Source organism: Vombatus ursinus, unplaced genomic scaffold (assembly GCF_900497805.2).
Source record: "Vombatus ursinus unplaced genomic scaffold, bare-nosed wombat genome assembly UNPS02005286.1, whole genome shotgun sequence".
In the NCBI taxonomy this organism is placed as follows: Eukaryota; Metazoa; Chordata; class Mammalia; order Diprotodontia; family Vombatidae; genus Vombatus; species Vombatus ursinus.
This window is the reverse complement of record NW_020945064.1, coordinates 7,720,040-7,735,114: the sequence shown is the minus strand read 5'-3', so window position 1 is coordinate 7,735,114 and position 15,075 is coordinate 7,720,040.

Sequence of the window (15,075 nt, the reverse complement as noted above, 5' to 3'; positions counted from 1 at the left end):
ATAGATAGATAGATAGATAGATAGATAGATAGATAGATAGATAGATAGATAGGTAGACAGACAGATCTTCTATAAATATTTTGGAGTATATGGTAACTTTTTTCTTATCAGTAACTTCCTTGGGGTCTAAGCCTAATAATGGAGTAACTAGTTCAAAGGGTGTCTTTATTCACACAGTTCCAGATTGCTTTCCAAAATGTACCATTTCACTGCTCCACCAATAATGTATTAGTGTGCCTATCCTTCCATAACCCCACCAACATTGACTGTTGTCATTTTTTGTCATTTTTGCCCATTTGTAGGGTATGAAGTAAAACCTCAGGGTTATTTTGATTTGTAATAGAATTAAATATTCAGTGCTCACAGCTCAGCCATGCCAGTATATGACAATACTACCCAAATGAATTTATATTTCATCAATCAAATTACCAAGGGGATACTCTACAGAACTTGATAAAATAATAATATTCATTTGTAAAAAACAAAAGATCTAGAATAATGAAGGAAATGCTCAGCTTCATTTCTACCATCTAAATGACAGCATCAATTGGTAAAGATTTCTGATATGAATGTTGAAGTCTAACACCAGAAAATTTCAGTGATTTAAGTAAAATCAGGGAAGATTTCTATGACAGTGAACCTGATGAAAAGACTTAACAATGATTTCCTCTTCTAATATGATAGCATTGACAGATCATGGAGATGGTATGTTACCATGACCAACAAAAAACTCCTTAGTCGGACTTTCTAGACGAGACAAAGTCATCTGACTTGATTCCAGAATGTTTCCATTTGACATTATCTGAGCAGTTCATTGAGAGGTACACAGAGCCTGGAAATTACAATGCTAGTAATAAGATTGACTTACTATGTACATCTACCTTTGATATTCCCAGTTCTTAGCCTCTGTTAGCCTCAGTTCATTGGGTATAGGGGCTTTGATAGGATTTTGCGGTTATGCCTTTCGAAATTTTTATTCAACCACTACCACCACAGGAGACCACATCCTTGCAGGCAAATTGGGCTTGGTAAGTTGAAACCAAATCATCTCATAAGAAACCACCACTGCCTGAGGATGTGATGGGGTGAATTTGACTGGCCCTTCTGCCTGGTCTGTGTCATAGTGCCCCTGGCAATTTAAGGCTGCCACAATCTTCATCTGGGCAGCCCATACCAACTGAAAAGAATACATATAATGAAGACATTGGAGACAGCTAAGTGGCTCAGTGGATAGAGTGCTGGGCCTGGAGTCAGGAAGACCTGAGTTGAAATCCAGTCTCAGATACCAACTATGTGACCCTGAGCAAGTCACTTAACCGTGTTCGCCTCAGTTTCCTCATCTACAAAATGAGCTAGAGAAGGAAATGGCAAATCACTCCAGTATATTTGCCAAGAAAACTTCATGGACGGTATGGTCCATGGGGTCACAAAGAGTCAGACATGACTGAACAACAACAATAACAAAAATGAAGGCATAGCTAAGCTACAACTCCAATTACAATTTGCTATACTGCAGTATTTTTAAATGTCTATCATACCTTTTTCCTTTCTTTCACTGCTTTTTTACCCTTTGTGGATGCAATTCCATTCTGAATACCTCTTTACATTATTTTGTCTTTTTCACCATTAATTTTAAACTTATTGGTGGGGGGAGGTCTTTGAGAATTTATACCCATCAAATGCCCAAGCAGATGTGGATCTATAGGTAGTCTGGTAAATAGCACTTAGTAGGTATGTTGAGTATAAATTTTAGGCAGAGTATCACCCAAGAGAGAAGCTGGTAAGAAGCAAGCTTAACAGTGACCTGTCTAGACTTCTGAGTAAAGATAAAATGACAGCTTTCATGCTGAATTGGAGATACTCCACTTCATTTTAAAAGTCCCACAGGACTGTCCCAACTTCCTTGAGTTAACTTTGCTGTTGTATAGAATCTTTTGCCCAGAGATCTCAAGGCAGTCTTCACGCAGGTTCTATGCTTTGTGAAACCGAGCAAAAATGACTCATGGTTGGTATGGGCTGCCCAGATGAAGAGTACAGATGCCATGAACTAACCATGGCAATGGCACAGGCCAGAGAGCTGCTCTTTAAAAGCTTCCAGAGAGCAGTTTTTTAAAACTGCCCTTCATGCAAATGACTTTGAGAAAGGATGTGAAAAATCCAGAGTTTAACTGAAGCCTTGTTCATGGATTTGCACCGCCATATTGGTATTTAGCTCAGACAGCAGGGTGTTAACTTTTTACTTGCATTAATATTGCAGTCAGTATCCTGGATCTCAGCCACCCATTCTTATTGAAATAATAATAATGCTTGTGGTTGTCAGTCATTTCTGACTCTTCATGACCCATTTGGGGCTTTCGTGCCAGAAATACTGAAGTGGTTTGCCCTTTCCTTCTCCAGCTCATTTTATAGATGAAGAAACTGAGGCAAGCAGGGTAAAGTGACTTACCCAGGGTTACATAGCTAGTTAAGTGTCTGGAGGCTGGATTTGAACTCAGGTCTTCCTGACTCCAGATCTGGTGCTTTATCCACTGTACCACCTAGCTGCTCAATAATTATAATAACAGCAGCTAAATAGTTAATAACTTATGTAGTGCTTATATTGTTTCAGGCAGAATGCTAAGAATTTTAGAAAAACTGTTTCTTCGACCTTGACCTTCACAACAACCCTGGGAGGTAGGTGCTATTATTATCCTCATTTTGTAGATGAGGAAACTGAGATAAATCGAGGTTAAATGACTTGCCCAGGGTCATACAGCTAGTAAGTATCTGAGGTTGGATTTGAACTCAAGTCATCTTGACTCCAGACTGGACATTCTAGTTATTGGGCCTCCTAGTTGCCCCAGGCAACAAACAATGCTTTTGTAGCATTAGGTGGAGGTCAGGGTCCAGAATGTGAATGTCCCCAGTAGCCATCTATGTGAATTAGGTGCCCATCAGAGCACATCCAGAAGATAATAGTACAAGTTGTGAAGCTTTGCCAGCCTGTTAGCTTCATGGTGGTCTTTATTTCCTGTGGTGGAATGAGGTGCCTTTCCTCACCGAGACCTTTACTTCCTAGACATCTCAGCCCTGTTTGACTTCTAATTGAATTTTTAACAATAAATCTATGCTTTAACTTTTGAACTTTTAAAACCCTATTTATTTATTCCATTTTCATAGAACATGACAGGTTTTTTAAAGAACATGTAACATAGTAATTTCTTAACATGTCCTAAATCTGTTGCTTAAAAAAAAATCAAATAAAATCAAATATAAAATCAAAATCCAAAATCAAATAAAAATGAGGTCCTCAAAAGCAAAATGAATGTTACAAAATTACCAATAATAAGCTTGGCCCCAGAGAGTATGCATAATAAAACACATCCACCCCAGTCCCTGCCTATTTCTTTACAGAAATACACCGACACGGAGCATTGCATATATTCATATTCTCTCTCTCTCTCTCTCTCTCTCTCTCTATCTATCTATCTATCTATCTATCTCGCTCTGTCTCTGTCTCTCTTTGATGTATTGATTGGTTTTGCTAATTTTTTTCTCTTCCTACTTTTTAAAAAAAATTCTTTGTTATATGGGATGACTCTCTGGGAGGGAGAAGAGAAAATGATACCGGGGGAAATTTAGGCAATATAAAAAGATATCAATTAAAATGTATTTTTTAAAAAGAGACTCAGTGTAAGGAAAATTGCCTAACAATTAGACTTGTCCAGAAGATAAATGGGTTTTCTTAGGTGGAAGTGGGGTTTCCATCACTGGAGATGTTCAAGAAGAAGTTAGGCAACCACTTGTCAGATATTATAATATTATCTCATAATGATGCGCTCTCTCAGCACTCTCTCCAGCCTCCTGCAACTCCACCTCCACACAAGTTACCTCACCTGCTCCTGCACCCTCCTCCTCTTCTAGCTACACGAAGGCTGAGCCCCTAACACCCTTTTCCCAGTGTCCATCCTTCTTGTCCTCTCTGTGATCTTTGACACTATTGATCCCTCTCTTCTCCTTGAGCCTCTTCTCTCTAGGTTTTCATGACACTGCTCTCTCCTGGTTCCCTTCCTTCCTATCTGACCACACCTCAGTTTTCTTTACTGGATCTTCATCCAGGTCATGTTCAGTAACTGTGGGTCATGCTCAGCAACTGTGAGTGCCCCCAGGGCTCTGTCCTGGGGCCTCTTCTCTTCTCCTTCTATACTATGTTGCTTTCTAATCTCATCAGCTCCCATGGATTCAATGATCATCTCTATGCAGATTCTTCTCCTATCTATTTATCCAGCCCTGACCTCTCTCTTGGAGTCTCGCATCTCCAACTTTCTACTAGACATCTTGAACATACTGTAGACATCTTAAACTCAACAGGTCCAAAACCGATCTCATTATCTTTCCCTGCACTCCCCTTCTCACCATGCCTGTATCTCCTTCTAACTTTCCTATTCCTCTTGAGGGCACCACTATTAATGCATGTACCCAGGCCCAGAACCTCAGTGTCATCCTCATTTTCTCACTCTCTCTCACCCTCCATATCCAATCAGTTGTCCATTCTTGCTTCCAAACATCTCTGGTAGACACCCCTCCTCACCTTTGACAGTACCTTATGCAGGCAGAAGCCTAGCACAGGATCTCATCACTTTGACCTCCTCATATCTGGACAATTGAAGGAGCTTTCTGGTTGGACTCTGCCTCGTTCCTCCCCACTCCAGTCCATTGTCCACTCAGGTGTCAAATTAATCTTCCCAAATTGTAGGTCTGACCATGTCACACCCTTTCCCTTCCCATTCAGTAGACCTCAGGGGCTTCCTATTGCCTCCAGGATCAAATGTAAGATCCTCTATTTGGCTTTTAAAAGCCCCTCATGACCTGGCCCTTTTCCTCCCTCTCTAGCCTTCTTATACCTTACTGCCCTCCACATACTCTGGGAGCCAGGAACTCTGACCTCCTTTCTCTTCTTCCCACATGACACCATCTCCTGACGTCTTCACCAGCTGTCCCCAGAATTCTCTCCCATTTCATCTTGGCCTCCCTGGTTTCCATGGCAGCCTGCAAATCTTCTCTAAAATCCCAAGAAATCTTTTCTGATTCCTCCTTAATGGTAATACCTTCCTGCTGTGATTAGCATACACACATGTGTGTGTATTTATACATACATACATACATGTGTATATACATATATGTGTTTCTACAGAGTTGTTTGCATGTTGTCTCCCCCATTAGACTGTAAGCTTCTTGAGGGCAGGACTATCTTTTGCCTTTCATTGTGTTCCCAGCACTTAAAGCAGTGCCTGGCACATAGTAGGCCTTAATAAATGCTTGCTAACTTGGCTTGTGTCAAGCGCCAGCCTGGAGTCAGGAGCGCTCGGCTTCCTGAGTTAAAATCTGGCCTCAGGCACTTACTAGCTGTGTGCCCCTGGGCAAGTCACTTAACCCAGTTTGCCTCAGTTTCCTTATCTATAAAATGAGCTGGAGAAGGAAATGGCAAACCACTCCAGTATCTTTGCCAAGAAAACCCCACATGGTGTCACCAAGAGTTGGACACAACTGAAATAACTGAACACACACAACCTGACTAGATTCCTGTTCAGGTCTGGGTTGGAATGGATGATCTCTGAGCTCCCTTTCAGTGCTAAGATCCTACGATTCTTCATCCCTAGCCTCATCAGAGAGCATTCTTGCCTTGTCCCAAAACAGCCCCCATGCCATGGCTATAGACTTTCCCCTTCTGGTTGCTAAATAGCAGATGATCATACCCTGCATACCCTATTTCCATAAGACAAACATTTTAGCCAACTAGCCACATTCTCCTCATGAGCCGATCCTGCTCAAGCAGCCAACCCTCCTCTCACATTGCCCTTGACGCCGGGAGGAAGTGCTGCTTGGGTACCACTTCAAGGAGTAGCACATGCCTTCCTGCTTTCTCATGATTTAGCATCAAAGTTAAGACCCTCTTTGTTCCTGAGAGATGCTGTGTTTACAAGGGCTGGAGGGCTCCCTATGACGCACAGAGAAAAGCTGGTCCCATTTCTGTCCTCCATGGAGTCTGAGGTTAGCAGCTGTAAACTGTGGTTGTGGCTGGAAAGGAGGCTCAGCAGAAATACTGTCTCTCTCTGTACCGATTGCAACCCCATGAAATCCCCTCGGTTGCAGTGAAAATGAATCAGGTGGGCATCTTTCCAGCTGTTATCGTAATGGCTGGTGCATTCCAGGCACTTTTAGATGCCTTATCTTGAAAGCCCCAGCCCTATCCCAACCATGACTAAGAATGTCTTCATCTGAGACAGAAACAGTTCAGGGGATAAGGAGTGATGGAGGTAGCCAGATACCAGTCAGACTGTGTGTTCAAACACTTGGCAGGGGAGGAAGGGGAAGGAGGGTAATGAACCCTTGCCCCTGTGGTAGTTGGGGCAAGCTTTATGAGCTGGGAACCAACATGACAGCACCCTGGGGTGATGGTCTGGTGATGGCCCTAGGGGCATGTATACTGTAAAGCATTGAAGGCCAATAGAGAGCTGGGAGGTGAGGCAGGAGGATGGCAGTCTCCTCAGAGATGAAGCCAGGTCACCAAGAATGCAAGTGTAATTCCTTGCCTGGGAGAAAGGATACCAGCACCACCTACCACCTCCCTATGGAGACATCCTGGGGCAAAGCCTCATTTGCCCCGTGCTGATTATAGCTCTGATCCCACCCCACTCTATCATTCTTCTTACCCCCATGGGAGCATGGACTATAGCAAGAAGCATCTCCATGTTTCCTGAATGCTTAAGTTTCTAAGAGGGAAATTAGCCTTGACTGATTGAATTAAATCAATGTCCCCAGGACTTTTGTCAGAACCAGCCTTCAGTCAAGGCAATCTCACAGGACCAGAAGATTGAGAGGACATTTATAAATCAATAGCCCACAATACATTGTGATAGAAACTGGAATATTTAGGGGACATCACTAAACTTTGACCTTGAGGCTGGTGTCAAGAACAGTTATGCCATCCAACAAACAGCAGGTCTCATGTTGAATGCTGGAAGTAAAATACTGGGCTTCAATAGTGCCTTTTATATGTTCATGAGAGTTAGATCTGAGTCAGCCAGTTGATAAATCCTTCCAATACTTCCTGAAGCATCTTCTCCAAGCACTTCCCTGGGGCTCCAGAACATATACAATAGAAAGAGAATAGTGACTCTGGAGTCAAGGGCCCTGGGATCAAACTTTACACTTACCCATGTGACTTTGAACAAATGACTGAACTACAAATAAAGGAGCTGTACCAGAAGACCTCTGAAGGCTCCTTCCAGTTCTAGGCCCATGATACTCTGCTTTAGCCACCCTTAATCTTCCTTGGCATAGTAAGGAAAGAAAGCATCAGACCCAAGCCCAGGAATCCTGAAAGTCAATATGCTCAATGTCATGTCTCCAGGCTTCTGGAATGCAGCAGCCACACTGTGGAACCCATGGAAGCCTGAAGAAAATGGAAGCCTTTAAATAAAGGCAATAGCTAGGAATGGGTCCCTGGTCTTCTGATTCTTTTCCTGGAGCTCCTGACTGAGCAACTGGAGCTTCTGAGAAGTTGACTGTCTTGGAGATTGTCAAATTCCCTTTCAAAGTACACCAACGTCGGTGGAATATCTGAAGTGTGAGGTAGGCAGGCTGGCTTCCAGGGTTTACAAGGAAGCCTCATCTCCTTTTCAGCAAATGGCAGAAAATTCATTAACATGATCTCAAGGCCATAGACCATAGCCTCAGCCTCCAGTCCCACTGTGTGGATTTGCTTTTGCAACTAGGATCTTTAGCCAAGGCCTAGCCTGGTATTTCCACTAGCACTTTATTAGCCAGTGTCCCAGCCCATCCTCACTCACCATTGGCTCTGGACAATTACCTCCAAAAGCTCATTTTGTGGATGAGTACCTACAAAAATATAAATTACCCAAATTAACAGGAGGAGAAATAAAACATTTAAATAACCCAATCTTAGAAAAAGAAATCAAACAAGCCATCAATGAACTTCCTAAGAAAAGATGACCAGATGGATTCACAAGCAAATTCTACCAAACATTTACAGAACAATTAATCCCGATTCTAAATGAACTGCTTGGAAAAATGGAAGAAGAAAGAGGCCTGCCAAATTCCTTTTGTGACACAAACATGGTGCTGATACCCAAAACAGGAAGAGCCAAAACGGAGAAAGAAAATTGTGGACCAATTTCCTTAATGAATGTGCAGCTGTTTTCAGAGGTAATTCTGGGGACCTGTAAGTTTTTGGCTCTTTCAAGGTGGCATGATCTAGGGAGAGGTGTGTTTATTGGTCTCCTGTACTGTGCACTGGTTCATGAGTGACCACAAGCACTCTTTTCAACCCTGGCGCTGTGCCCGCAGTCCCTGCTCCCCTGTGACTGCAAGCTCTGCTGTGCTAGTGCTCCTCCTCACGCTGGGACTAAGACCCAGCACTGCAAACCAGATCCAAGTATGGACAATGTAACAGAGTCCTGCCCCTGGTGCTAGCAAAGGGACTCCCGTAAATCTCCATCTGACTTGTCCTGTCCCCTTACCATCTGTGGGCTGAGAGGTCTGGAACCTGCCACTGTCACCCCAAGGACTGCTCTTGGCTTGCTGGGGCTCTGTCTGAGCAGGTGGGGCCCGTTGGACTATGCTCCTCCATCACTCTGGCACAACAGACATTTCCTACAGACCTTCTAAGTTGTATTGGGCTGGAAAATTGTTTCACGTTATCTTTTTTGTGGGTTATGCCACTCCAGAATTTGTTAAGAGTCATTATTTAAATATATTTGATGGGTTTGTATGAGAGCTCAGGAGAGTGCCTGCCTTTACTCCACCATCTTGGCTCTGCCTACTCGCTAATGAAAATTGATGGCAAACATTTTAAATAAAATATTAGCAAAGAGATTACAGCAATATATCACAAAGATTGTATACTATGACCAGGTGAGATTTATACCAGGAATGCAGGCTGGCTCAATGTTAGGAAAACTATCAGCATAATTGACCATATCAATAACAAAACCAACAGAAATCACATGATTATTTCAATAGATGCAGAAAAAGCCTTTGACTAAATACAGCACCCGTTCCTTTTAAAAACACTAGAGAACGTAAGAATAAATGGAGCTTACCTTAAAATGATAAGTAATATTTATCTAAAACCATCAGCATATATTATCCGTAGTAGGGATAAGCTAGAAGCCTTCCCAATACAATCAGAGGAGAAGCAAGGATACCCATTATCCACCTCTATTATTTAATATTGTACTAGAAATGTTAGTTATTACAATAAGAGAAGAAAAAGAAATTAAAGGAATTAGAATAGTCAATGAGGAAACATAATTATCAGTCTGCAGATGATATGATGTTGTACTTAGAAAATGCAAGAGAAGAGAATCAACAAAAAACTACTTGAAATTATTAACAACTTTAGCAAAGTTGCAGGATGCAAAATAAACCCACATAAATCATCAGCATTTCTGTACATTACCAACAAAGTCCAGCAACAAGAGATAGAGAAATTCCATTTAAAATAATTGTAGAAAATATGAACTACTTGGGAGTCTACCTGCCCAGACACCCCAAAAACTATATGAACATAACTATAGAACACTTTTCACACAAATCAAGTCAGATCTAAACAATTGGAAAAATATTAACTGCTCATGGATAGGCCAAAACAATATAATAAAATGGACAATTCTGCCTAAATTAGTCTATTTATTCAATGCTATACCAATCAAACTATCAAAAAATTATTTTATAGAGCTAGAAAAAATAATAACAAAATTCATCTGGGAAAACAAAAGCTCAAGGATATCAAGGGAGTCAATAAAAAAAATGAGAAAGAAGGTGGTCTAGTTGTACGAGATCTCAAACTGTATTATAAAATGGTGATTATCAAAATATTCTGGTACTGGCTAAGAAATAGAGTAGTGGATCAGTGGAATAGATTAGGTGTAAATTACATTATAGTAAATGACCACAGTAATCTAGCTCATGATAAACCCAAAGATCCAAGCTTTAGGAACAAAAACATTATTTGACAAAAACAGCTGGTAAAACTGGAAAATAGTATGACAGAAACTAGGTATAGACCAACATCTCACACTATATACCAAGATAAGGTCAAAATGGATACATTACTCATAAAGGGTGATATCATAAGCAAATTAAGAAAGCATGGAATAATTTATCTGTCAGATTTATGGATAAAAGGAGAATTTAGGACTAAAGAAGATAAGGAGAACATTACAAAATGTAAAGTAGATAAGTTTGATGATATAAAATTAAGGAGTTTTTGCTCAACAAATTCCCAATGCAACCAAAATTATAATGAAAGCAGAAAACTGGGAGGGGGGGGATTTTTTCATCAAGTATCTCTGAGAAAGACCTCATTTCTCAAATATATAGAGAATTGAGTCAAATTTATAAAAAAAAAAGTCATTTCCCAATTGATAAATGGTCGAAACAGGCAGTTTTCAGACAAAGAAATCAAACCTATCTATAGTCATATGAAAAAATGCTCTACATCACTATGGTCAGAGAAATGCAAATTAAAACAACTCTGAAGTACCACCTCATACCTATCAGACTGGCTAATATGACAGAAAAGAAAAATGATAAATGTTGGAGAAGATGTGGGAAAATTGGGACACTAATGTATTGTTGGTGAAGTTGTGAACTAATCCAACTATTCTGGAGAGCAATTTGGAACTATGTCCAAAGGGCAATAGAACTGTTCAGACCCTTTGGTCCAGAAATACCACTGCTAGGTTTATATCCCAAAGAAATCATAAAAAAGGGAAAAGGACCCACATGTCCAAAAATATTTATAGCAGCTCTTTTTGTGGTGGCAAAAAATTGGAAATCAAAGGCATGACTAAACAAGTTGTGGTTTATGATTGTAATATTATTGTGCTATATGAAATGACAAGTAGGATGATTTCAGAAAAATCTGGAAAGACTTACATGAACCAATGCATAGTAAAGTGAACAGAACCAGGAAAACATTGTACACAGTAACAGCAGTATTGTCTAATGAAGAACTGTGAATGACTTAGCTGTTCTCAGCAATACAATGATCCAAGACAATCCCAAAGGTCTAATGATGAAGCATACTATCCACCTCCAGGGAAAGAACTTTTTGATTGAATACAGATTGAAGCATGCTATTTTTCACTTTTTTCATTTTTTTTCTTTTATTTGAGACTTCTTGTACAAAAATAACTAATATGAAAATGTTATACATAATTGCACATGTATAACTGATCATATCTGAATATATCTGATTGCTTACTATCTCAGGGAGGAGGAAAGGGAGGGAGGGATAGAATTTGGAACTCAAAACTTTTAAAAAAATGTTTAAAATATGGGAAAAAATTTTTTTAAAAAGTTCATTTTGCAAATGGGTGGATCCAGGCTTGGCGGAGGTAGGTGCCATGTTGAGAAGTGCAAACCATTATCCACTGACTGGGTTTTGTGTGCTTATGGGATGGATGGCATTTCAGGTCCATTCCTAACTCATCCTGTGACTGTCTCCCACCTCAGAAAACTAGACTTCCCTTTGTTCTGCACTGTCCATTTGGTAGAGATAGGTCTGCAAGACAAGGAGGTGCACATTCTGTGTGTGTGTGTGTGTGTGTGTGTGTGTGTGTGTGTCCTCTATGTCTCTCTCTCCCTCCCTCCATCTTTCTCTCTGTCTCCCTCTCTTGCTCCTTCTTTCTCTCTGTCTCTGTTTCTCTGTGTCTCTCTATCTTTCTCTCCGTGTCTCTGTCTGTGTGTTTATCTCTCTGTCTCTCTCTTTCCATCTCTCTCTAATTCTCCCTGTTTCTCTCTGTATCTCTTTCTACCTGTTTCTTTTGTCTCTCTGTGTGTCTGTCTCTTTCCATCCCTCACCCTTTCTTTCTCTCTCTAACTCTTTTTATGTCTTCCCTTCCTCCCTTTGTCTTTGTCTCCTTATTTCTGTCTCCCTCCCTTGCTCCTTCTTTCTCGCTCTGTCTCTCTATCTTTCTGTGTGTGTGTCTCTCTCTTTATCTCTCTCTGTTTCTCTTTGTCGCCCCCCTCCACTTTTTTCTCTCTCTTTCCCTCTGTGTCTGGGTCTGTGTTTCTGTCTGTCTCTGTCTTTCTCTCCCCTGCCATCATGCCCCATAGAGAAAGTGGCTTTTTTTTAAATTCTGGGAATCCAAGCAGGCTCTTGTAGTCAAACCATGGGTGACAGAGCCATGCCAAGAAGTCTCCTCAGATTTCACTGATGCTTTCTGAGCCCTAGGACTGAGGGTTCAAAAAATCCTGTGGTTAGGAAAAAGAGCTTAAGCCTGGGATTCAGTAGACCAGAGTTCTAATCAAAGTTTAGACCCTTACTGGCCATGCAGAGCACATGAGTATATAGAATGTACAGGTGTTTATGGGATAGACTAGCCTTGGCAAAAAGACACCATTGTAAGATTATAGATTTAGAGCCAGAAGGGACTTTGGATATCCCCAACCCCATCATTTTACAGAGGAGGAAACTGAGGCCCAATGAGGTGCAGTGGCTTGTCTGAGGTAACACAGGTAATGAGACAATCAGAGACAGGATTTGAACCCAGATTCACTGATGCCAAATCAGCACTCTTCACAATATACACATTGCATACAAGTAAGGGCAAACAGCCTACTTGCCCTGAAAGCTGGACAGGGAAAATATGATTATCCCCATTTTACAGAGGGAAACTGAGGCTTGGAGAGAGCTGAAGTGATTTGCCCAGGGTCACAAAATTAATTTAAAAATCAGTGGAGATTCAAGCCCAGGTCTTGCCTAATCATGGTCCTAGTTCTCTCTAATTCTCTATTCCACCATCTCCTGGTGTCGGGTCAGTGTTAGTGGCACCGAGACACAACGTGGACAGACAAGCACATTTCCTGTTACAGTTGCCCTCATCTATGGCTTCTCTCTAAGTATGTCACTGATTTTCCTAATCTGCCCCATGACAACATCCAATCAGGATTTAGAACCAAAAGAGATCCTACTTCTGCACCATATGCCCTGACTCATTTTACAAGAAGGAAATTGAGGTCCAGGGATGGGAAGTGACTTGTCCAAGATCACACAGCCACTAAACAGCAAATTGGGGATTCATGAGATCATGGATTTAGAGCTGGGATGAACCTTAGAGGGCAACTCACGTGAGCCCTCACCCAGTTTACAGATGAGGAGAAGGTGAAGTGACCAGTCCATAGAAAGTGTCAGAGGTACCATTCAAACCCACATATGCTTAACTTCAAGTCCAGAACTCTCCCCACTGAGCAGCACTGCCATCTTTCACTGTTTTTACTTACTGTACTACATGAGTCATAAATAGCAACATTGGTACCGAGACAAAAAGACATTAAATTTACCACATCAACTTCTTGAGACAAATTCGAGGGTTTGCTGTTTCTGAGGTTCAGTCATTTTCAGTTATGTCTGACTCTTCGTGACCCCATTTAGGGTTTTCTTGGCAAAAATACTGGAGTGGTTTGCCATTTCCTTCTCCAAAATTTGGAGATGGGGTAGGCTTTAGACCTCAAGAAAAAAGGTATCACTAGGGAAGAGACCTTGGTACCCCCATGAGGCTATAGCTGGAGAGGGAGGGAAAAGAGTTGGGGCAGGAGTTAAGGGATTCAACAGGGGTAAGTAAAGCCATTATGACTGGATGAGGAAGAGTCCACCAAGTGGTAGTTTCTTATTTTAACTAATTTTTCTTGCTAACCAGGTGCTAAGCTCAGTAGGCTCTACCCACTGAAGGAGTGCAAGCATCATCTGTCTGTACCCTCTAAATTTCAGGGGTCTGAGCAAATGTGCCAATCTCCCCATCTTAGTTAGATACAGCATCTCTTGCCTAGCAGCTCATTCTGGACCATGCTTCTATGGCCTCAGACAAGTCACTCAACATACTAATGTTTCATCATTTCTAACAGTGATAATGGGGGTCAGGACTAGATCTGTGATTTCATTAGTATAAGTGACTTTCAAATGAGAAGACTCCGTCTACCAGTGCGGGTTGGCGCCTTCTCAGAAACTTGCTGTCTTAGAGACTTACCTAAGGAATTACCTAACATTTCCTTAACATTTTGAGGGTTTTCTTAATAGGCAATTTATATACATTTTCAAAATATTTTATATCCATTTGAGGCAGTGAGGTATCAATAGACAGATTTAGGAAGACCTGAGTTCAAATCTTGCCTCAGATACTTACTAGCTGTGGGATGTGGGCAAGCCACTTAAACTCTCTCAGCCTCAGTTTCCTCATCTGTGAAATGGGGATGATATTGACACCTACTTCACCAGGTTGTTGAGAGGAGCATATGAGATAATATATACAGTGTCCCAAAATGCTTAGTGCTACGGGTGTACATGTGTTATATATACACATACACATGTATATATTAACATACATGTGTATTATGTGTATGTATCTATGTGTGTATATATTATATCTGTATATAATACATATCTGTATATATAATATATATTATGTGCATATAAACACACATATATGTTGTATTTCTGTATATATAATATACTATATGTTTGTTTACATACATACATATATACACACACAAAAAAATCCATTTTGCAGATCAGGAACCTGGGGCACAGAGAAATGAAATTATTTGCTCAGGGTCACCCAGCTAACAGGTGTCTCAGGCAGGATTTGAACCTCAATTTCTTGCTCTTCTCCACTAGCTCACGCCTCTTGGCTGTCTGGATTCTTTGGCTCCCGCTGGAGGGCTGAAAGGATGAGCACAATGCTCTCTCCCATGCTTACGGTTCTCATAGCTCTGCTCTTCCTCATCCCCTGTCCTTGGTGGTAGGAAGCCTGTGACTCAGATGGCCTCCTAAAGGAGGGTGCCCCAATCAGTTAGTTTGGCAGAAAAAGAATGGACGGAAGAAAACGAAAAGACAGCATTCTGACTAAAAACAGTAAAGCAATGGATCACCTAATTAAATCATGTGGCAACTGTCTGCCTTATACATTTTATCCCAAAAGCCCGAGTGACATTTTCTCTTATTATCATTTGTTATCTCTCTTTGCTCTTATTTTTTGGAGTGGGGGGGTGAGGGCAATTGGAGATAAA